At 49.4% G+C, this 8,525-nt stretch overlaps 1 protein-coding gene across 1 annotated transcript in view; it reads right to left on the bottom strand.

Moving 5' to 3' along the window:
• Nucleotides 1-8,459, bottom strand: part of Bend3 (BEN domain containing 3) — a 33,170-nt gene extending 24,711 nt beyond the window's left edge. Inside the window, exon 1 of the mRNA XM_028769095.1 lies at nt 8,449-8,459. The gene's annotated coding sequence lies outside the window, so the exon portion shown is untranslated. The remainder of the gene's footprint in view (nt 1-8,448) is intronic.
• Between the last annotated feature and the right edge of the window lie 66 nt (nt 8,460-8,525).

Raw genomic sequence — 8,525 nt, forward strand, 5'->3', positions numbered from 1 at the left:
CACACAGACACACACACATGAACACACAACACACACATGAACACACAGGCACACACACACACATACTCCCTCATATCTCATGCCGGCTGTCATCTCCTAGCCTGTCCTCTGCTGAGAAAAGCACAGGTGTGGAGAGCTCCACTGCCCATCACAATAGGCAAACCTAGAAAACGCTGAGCAGAACATGTAAGACAGCAAGCAGATGTGCCCTGGCTGAGTGGACTTTGATCACCGTTACTCTTTCCACGACACACAGCTATGAAGTCAAGGTCTGCACATTTCCTAAGCTGAAGACTTCAACTGGCAGGAAGATATGGGCATTAAATTATGTAAAAAATTCAAAACCAATTTTTCATTCTAAGGCTACCCAATTAACAGTAGCATACTTCACAGTTCACTGGGGATATCCCAACTCTGTAATTTTAAAAGGCCATAAAGCAGCTAGAGGGAAATATGCCAAAATGCTAATTACTTCCAATTAGCAGGATTGTGAATGGTTCTTCAGAATCTCCTTTACTTTCTAAATATTTGATAGTAAAGTATGAAACTCTCTGATACAGAAAATAATTGTTTGAGGGTTCGTTTTTAAAAAGTGAATATTTTTAAAAATATTTATTTTTTTTATCTGTCTTCACACACAACCAGAAGAAGGAATCAGACCACACTACAGATGGTTGTGAGCCACCGTGTGGTTGCTGGGGTTTGAACTCGGGACCTCTGGAAGAGCAGCCAGTCTTCTTAATTGCTGAGCCATCTCACTAGTCCTGTCAGAGGGTCCTTTTTGTTTGTCTTTGTTCTTGAGATAGGGTCTCACCACAGTCCTGGCTGGTCTGGAACTCACTATGTTGATCAGGCTGGCCTCGAACTCAAGAGATCTGCCTGCCTCTGCTCTCCCAGTACTGGGATTAAAGGTGAGCAATCTTTCCCCCTTCCTCCCTACTATATTTTTCAAAATAAGCTAAATTTCAGGGGAGGAATTAGTCTGTTGGAAGTGGACTAGGCCAGACCTCAACTAGTCATTTCCAGGGTTGGCAGCTGGATAAGGAAACTAAGCGTCTAGCAGAGACATCCAACCTGTGGCCCATGGGTTGGGCCACAACCAATATGGCTCAATGAGAAATTGCAAACGTAAGACACCTGAAATGTTGTTTTCGTAACTTGCTTGTGCCTGTCTCCATTGTGAACTTTAGAAATGTTAATATCCATGTCACAATATCAAAAGGCTGGACGTGCCTAGATGAAGTCCGAATGTCTCTGGTCAGCAATGAAACTCCCTAGGAGCTGCGCAGAAAAGGAGAGGAGTCAGGAAGGCTGGCCAGGTGGACCGTGAGGAAGGAGCAAGCTAGCAGGAATCTGACTGGGGAACCAGTCCTTAAGAAACAGGGCAGCTCCTTCGCTGGGTGGTGGTGGCGCACGCCTTTAATCCCAGCACTTGGGAGGCAGAGGCAGGCGGATTTCTGAGTTCAAGAGTTCGAGGCCAGCCTGGTCTACAGAGTGAGTTCCAGGACAGCCAGGGCTACACAGAGAAACCCTGTCTCGAAAAAAAACAAAAACAAACAAACAAACAAAAAGAAAGAAACAGGGCAGAAGGTGTTGGCAAGCAGGGACACCTCATGTGGCAAGTCCTCTGGCCAGCCCTCACAAGACACCTGTCGCTTCCCTAATTGGTCCCAGGTTCCAGAAGAATAGTTTTCCCATGTTGCCAGCTCGGGTTAGAGCAGCTCAGCACCCAGACCTGTTGAGTTCTCTGAAGAGACTTTGCCAGAAAGGACAAATGAGACCCCCCGAGTGGAGGGGCAGCTACCCAGGGATGGCCAGTATGCAGGACAAGCAGCAGACCCAGAAACAGGAAGTACTTGAGGGCTTTGTGAAACTTAAGGTTCAATCCCAGCCCGCTGACTCCACACTCTGCCCCATTAAATCAGAAGCTACCATGAAGTCGGCCAGTAGGCTGACTTCACACTCACCTGCCCTCGCCATTCAGAGACAAACCCTCCTCACTTAAAGGTCTGTTTCCAGATGGAAAGCTATGCACTCACTACCAACAACTACTTGTGACCCTCAGGAGTGGAACATAGCTGGGCCGGGCTGTGATGACTCACACCTTTAATCCTAGCGCTAGGGAGGGCAGGGGCAGGTGGATCTGAGTTCAAGGCCAGCCTGGTCTACAAAGTGAGTTCCAGGACAGCCCAAGCTACACATAGAAACCCTCTCAAAAAAAAAAAAAAAAGTTAAGAAGGAACTGGAATGCAGGACAATGGGGACTGTGGCTCCCAATGGGAAATATAGCCCCCCACACACAACAGGCAAAGCAGTGAGCATATGTTCCAAGCATTTCAAAGACTATGCTACTAAAACAAACTTGAGAACTCGAAAGGCTTAATGAAAATTAAAAGCTTCCTCCAGCCCCTTCACAGCTGCCTTGCTGGAAGACCTGGCTTCATGCCAGCTCTGCTCTAGGTGAGATCACTTAGCTAGGGTAGTCTCCGTGTGGCTGGCTACACATTCCCAGGGTTTTACACACAACCCTCACACCAACTTCTTACTATGTTAGATGGGGACCAAAGGGTCACCCTCTGGACCTCACTTAGAGGATGTGATGGAGACCTGGAATCAAGAAGGGTTGGGTGGAGTTCCGGGTTGATGATCTCACTTCAGCCTCCCTAAGAGACTGGAAGCAAAGCCTGGTTGTCACTTTCCCAAATCCCATGGGCTCAGATGCCTGAAACTGTCAACCAGCCAGAGGAGCCTTCGGATGACCAAGGGAGGGACTAGTGACCCTAACCTTAAAAGAGTTAAATTTGGCTAGGTGCATGCCTTTAATCTCAGCTGTTGGGTGGTAGAGGCAGGAGAGTCTCTTTAAGTTCAAGGTCAGCCAGACCCTGACTCAAAAAAGAAAATAGAATTTGGGCTGGTAGAATGACTCAGTAGCTAGAGGTCAGAAGGGGCCTTAAATCCCATGGAACTGGAATTACGCTATGTGGGTACTAAGAACCAAACCCAGATCCTCTAGGAGCGCCACTGCTGCCCTTGACCACGGAGCCATCTTTTCAGTCCTGGCAGAACACTGAGCATCTGGTACTCACAGTTGCTTACCTGCCTAAAACCCAGCTCTTTCTTCTGTGGAACTAAACACACCCACCTCACTTCACAGAACTGTGCAAAGTATTACAAGTATAAAAAACATGGTGGCCACGCGTAGCAGAGCTTTGCTGAGTCTGAGGATAGTCCAGACTGTCAGTCAGAAGTCAGTCAGGAAACCAGTGAGACCCTGTCTCGACAGACAGACAGACAGACAGACAGACAGACAGACAGACAGACAAGGACGTGACTGACACACAGCACTCAATATGGTGTCTTATAAAGTTTAAGGCCAATGGACGGCTCAGTGGGTAAAGATACTTAGCATCCAGACTTGAGTTCAGTTCATGGGATTCTGACAATGTCAAGAGAGGACAAACTCCTTAAAAGTTGTCCTCTGACCTTTACAAATGCATCATGACACCGGTGCACCCACAGACAACAGACAGACAGACAGACACACACACACACATACACAAAAGTAAAACAAGTTTTAGAGTAAATCCTAATTTTTTTTCAGACAATATCACTATGTAGGCCAGGTGTCCTTAAACTCATGATTTGCTTGCTTCCAGTCCCATAGTACTGTGATTTAAAGTGTGTGCAATAAATTTACAGCCTTTAGTGATTTTTTTGTTTTTAACTTTTAGCTTTCTTTTTTACTAAAAGAACTGTAAAGTTAGAGCAAACATCCTAAAGTTTTATAAAGTTTATTTATTTATTATATTATTATAAACGAAAGAAGCAAGCTGGAGTGAAGTGAAATCAAACGTCCTCCAAGGCCTGCGAGACTTTCCCATGCCATCTGCCCTCATGGGGTCTGTCTCTGAGGTCACAGGTCGGCTGGGAGCCTCGGCTCTCAGAGCAGGCGCTCTTGGCAGCGGTGTCCTACCCATGGGATTTGCAGGACACGTTTGCAATTTGTTTCTATTTTTAGATACAACTGCAAATGCAGTTTGAGAAACACCAGTCCTCAGAAAACCAAAGTAATTGCCCCTGAATTTTACAAAAGCCATAGCTGTGGCTGCCTTCCCTCTGCAGCCAGCGCACAACTGCAGCAGACATGGAAGGGCACTCACACAGCCCTGCCTGCTGGCCCACATGCCCAACAGCCATGCCTAAATCCGCTGGTCCCTGAGCTTTCTGAATCTGCCTAAATGTCGTATCTTTCTCCGCTAGCTGGTTCTCCTTAAGGTCTCTTTAGCCTTGGGAAGGGCTCACCCTCAGACCTGGCATCCAGAAACTGGTTTGAGGAGGGCGGGGCAGTGTGCTCCAGCATGCACTCTGGGGGCTGGACAAAGGGGACTCACTTTCCTAAGAGTCAAAAGCAGAGTTTCCTTTGTGTTGTCCACTTTCTCAAGTGTCCGGTCTCGGGAGCACATGAGCTAATTAGTGTTCTGGGCACAGTCTGGCTGCTCCAGGCAAGCTCTGGTCCAGCACTTGCTACACGCTCAAACCAACAGACCTTGCATGTGAGTGATGTATGTAGCTGTCGTAGTTATCACTGACAGATGGAAATCAGATGAGCAAAGGAGACAGGGGCCATTGGCAGAAAACAAAAACCAAAAATATGTTACAAGATTGACCAGATTGGGTATCTGGGCCAGGAGTTCAAGACCTGCCTGGCTACATACAGAGTGAGCCTCTGTCTCAATCTTCCCTTCAAATTTAAGAGCACTGACTTTAAATATATGTTTCAAGAAAGTCTCTGCTGGTGGCCTTGGAGTGGTACAACCTCAGCAGAGACAGAAGAATCATGGGTTCTAGTACAGTCTGGCCTACACTACATAGAAAGACCCTGAGCAAGAAAGAGGAGCTGAACTCAGCTGCACTGACCCGTATGTCTGTGGTCCCGGTATTTAAGAGGAAGACAAAGGAGAACTGTGCATTGGAGATGTACTACATGACAAGAACCCGTCTCAACCCCATCCTTCAAGCAAATAAAAAAGAAACAAGTGAGAGGGTTGTAAGAAGGCAGTTGCTGAGCAAACCTTAGTTCTAAAACAAATACGTATAAGTCTGCTTTTCAGACAAAATTCTAACTAACATGCCAGGCACGAAGCACTGCTCCTGAAGAAACAGTGCCCTGTTTAACACACTAGAGATGGAGTGCTAACACGCAGTGCTCTTGGCTTGACTTGAGTGCACCTAGTTCCAGAACTCGCAAGTTTTGGGTGGAGGTGATACTCAAAGCAATACTATATTGGAGTCTCAAGAAGGGGAGGAAGGTCCAGTCAGCTCTGGGAAGGAGAAGAGCTGAATGCAAAGTAATGCTCTCAAAATCAAAAGCATCTCTTTTTGTCAATGAATGTTTTGGGGTGTGTGTGTGTGATTTATCTAGGAGAGATGGCTAACCCAGTGAAGGTGCTTGCCACCAAGCCCGATGACTGGTGTTTACTCTCCAGACCCTCCAGTGGTCTCGCTCCTGTAAGCAGTCCTCTGAGCTCCATATGAACACAGGGGTGCATGCGCAAAATGTGGAAGATGATTCAAGGTTAGATTTGGCCGTAGAGTGAGTTAGTTCAAGGCCAGTTTAAACTACCTGAAACCCTGTCTCAGTCAACAACAACCCCCACCCAAGGTGTGGTTCCATAATCCCAGCCCTAAGGAGTGTCAGGAGGAATGCCACAAGGTTTGGGACAGCTTGGTTTGCACATCAAGTTCCAGGTCGGCCAAGGGCTAGAAAAGATAGCATGGATGTTTCCCTCTAAACACCACAAAATAGTAAAAGTTCTACTACTCCAAAAACGAATTCTACAACAGATGCCAAGTTGTGTTGGTCAGTAGTGGGTATACTATGATTAGAGTAGCAAGTATAGTCTCACTTATCAAAATTAACACACACACACAAACCCCATCCCCTAGTCTCCTGTAAAAACTATTACTGCTGGTGCCAATACAGTTCTCCAAAGCATGCTGCTCCCTTCCCGCTGCTGTAGGGATTTTCTAGGCAGTTCTGTAGACAGGTCTCCTACAGGTTCTTACATTCTCACCCAATCAAACCTGCCTGGGTTACGTCCAATTATCCTCTTCCTATTCTGCCCCCACCTTTGGTGCCAAAAAGGTTCCCAGATAACCTGTCAATCTCTAACAGACTGTTGGAATGCTAGCTAGTCTGTCTTTTTGGCTAACTGGTCTTACTTCTTGTATGTGTGGAGAAAGCTAACTTTGCTGTTTTAACTGTAAAAACGGCATCTCTGACGTGGTCATGGTGGTTCATACTTTTGGTCCCCACACTGGGAGGAGAAAGGGGAATGACAGGTAAGTGGACCCCTGAGTTAGAGGCCAGCCTAGTCTATGAGAAACCAAAATCCACCCCAGTCTGGGACACATAGTGAGACCCAGTCTGAGAAAACAACAAAAGCCAGGTGGTATGGCCTCCTTTAACACCTTTCCCCACCCCCACCCCCACCCCCACCAGGAAGAATCAGTCAATCTCTTAAGTTTGAGGCCAGCCTGGTTTACATAGCAATTCAAGGACAGGACAGGACAGAATTTAGGGACTCGGTTTTAAAAAGACCAACAACAACAACAAGCCAGGTGTGATGGGACAGACCTTTAATCCTATGTCTGGAAGGCCTAGGCAGGTGGGTCTCTAAGGCTAGCTATGTTAAATATCAAACTCCAGGTCATTCAAAGCCACAGCGAGAGGCTGATTTACAAGAAACAAAAACAAAAGGCATCTCTAGTAAAGCCCATAACGTTTGTATGTGTGTCTTGGTCTGATATGAGAATACATATAAAAGTTTAGATTTTAAAAGATGTACAAATAATAATCTTGGGGCTGGGGATGTAACTTAGTCGGTAAAATGTTTGCCTACTGTAACTAAAGTCCTAATTTCCATCAAGCACCACAAAAATTGGGTGTAGTAGCAAATACTTGTAATCCCAACTTGACAGGAATTCAGGATCACCCAGGCCTGTATAACAAACAAGTCTGAGTCCAGCAGGGGCCACAGGAGACTGTCTCAAAAGGAATGGAAAGGGGGGAAAATCCCGGCCAAATCCTAGTATTCCAGGAAGCTGAAGTCCTGTAAGGTTACACATGAAACTATAAACTAGGGGCTGGAGAGATGGCTCGGCATTTAAGAGCACTTGTTGCTCTTGCAGAGGTCGTGGGTTAGGTTCCCAGCACCCACGTGGCTGCTCACACCATCTGTAAGTCCAAAGCCCTCCTCTGACCTCCCAGACGAGAAAACAAAACAAAACTCAAACACCAATAAATTGAAAGTGGATTGTCACAAAAAGAAAAACTGCAGGCATGGAACCAGAAAAAAGGAAAACCTAAAACCTCTTATCTGGGACGTTTCCACACGTTCTCCACTCGCCTGGGTTTTCTGGGTCTTTAGATTTCTGGTCCCATCCTCTCTACCCCGTGACGTGTTATTTGTAGGAGAACATTCAAAAGTTACTTTTAACTTGGAAGTTCTTTTAATTCTACAGTTCTCTGACTCTCAAATAGCGAACATCTATTCATCTAATTCAGAGCATCTCTGGTTGGCCTCAACCTCCAAAATACTCCCAAGTGGGCCACCTGAGATCAAACTTGTATTTCAGTAAAAACTTTAAAAAAAGAAAAAGAAAAGAAAAACAGAACTCAGATGAACCGGTCCCGGCACACAAGGCCCTCACAACTCGGCACAGCCCCAGCCCAGGCAGAGCCAAGTCTACGTGGGAAATCAAATCGATCGTGGCGGGCACAAGTCACGAGAGGCGGCGGGCGCCCCGGGTCGGCTCCACCGCCGGCCGGGAAGGCCTCGCGCTCGCCGGGGTGCACACCCAGAGCGCCGCGCTGGGCCCGCCTCCAGCCGGGCAGCGGGAACCACGGAGCGCCGTGGAACGGCCCGGGAAGGCGCCGCGCCCCCTGGCGGCGGGGCTCGCCCCACCCCGCTCCCGGCCGCCGGCGGCCTCGCTCCCTCCGCAGCCTCCCCGGGGCAGCGTCCCTCCGAGCGGCGGCTCTCCGGCCTCCGGCTCCCCGCCCCTCTGCTCCCTCTGACACCCCTCCATCCCCGCCACAGGCCGGTCGAGCGCGAGCGCCCCGGCGCCGCGCAGTTGCTCCCCGGCGGCCCTCGGCCGCTCCATCGCCGGCCCCGCCGGGGGTGGAGAGCCGGCGCGCGGCGCGAGTGGGGCCGGCCTGGCGGCGGCGGCGCGGACCGTTCCACCGTGCGTCCTCCCCTCCCTCCTCCTCCTCCCCGGCCGCGGCGCGCGTGCTCCCGGAACGCCATGGAGTCGCGGCGTTCCGAGCGGGCACAAAGGGGCGCGCGGCACAATGGGGCGCGACGAGCCCGTGGGCGCCCGCTCCCCCTCCAGCCCGCGCGGAGGCGGCGAGCCGCTCGCAGGCGGCCCCCGCCCGGGGCCCGCACTCACCTGGGACGAGACTGTGGAACGGTCCGAGCGGGGCCCGCGCCGAGTTCGGGCGCCACGTGCGGGGGGGCGGGCGCGCG

This window comes from Grammomys surdaster, unplaced genomic scaffold (genome assembly GCF_004785775.1).
Source record: "Grammomys surdaster isolate TR1022 unplaced genomic scaffold, NIH_TR_1.0 190, whole genome shotgun sequence".
Classification (NCBI taxonomy): Eukaryota; Metazoa; Chordata; class Mammalia; order Rodentia; family Muridae; genus Grammomys; species Grammomys surdaster.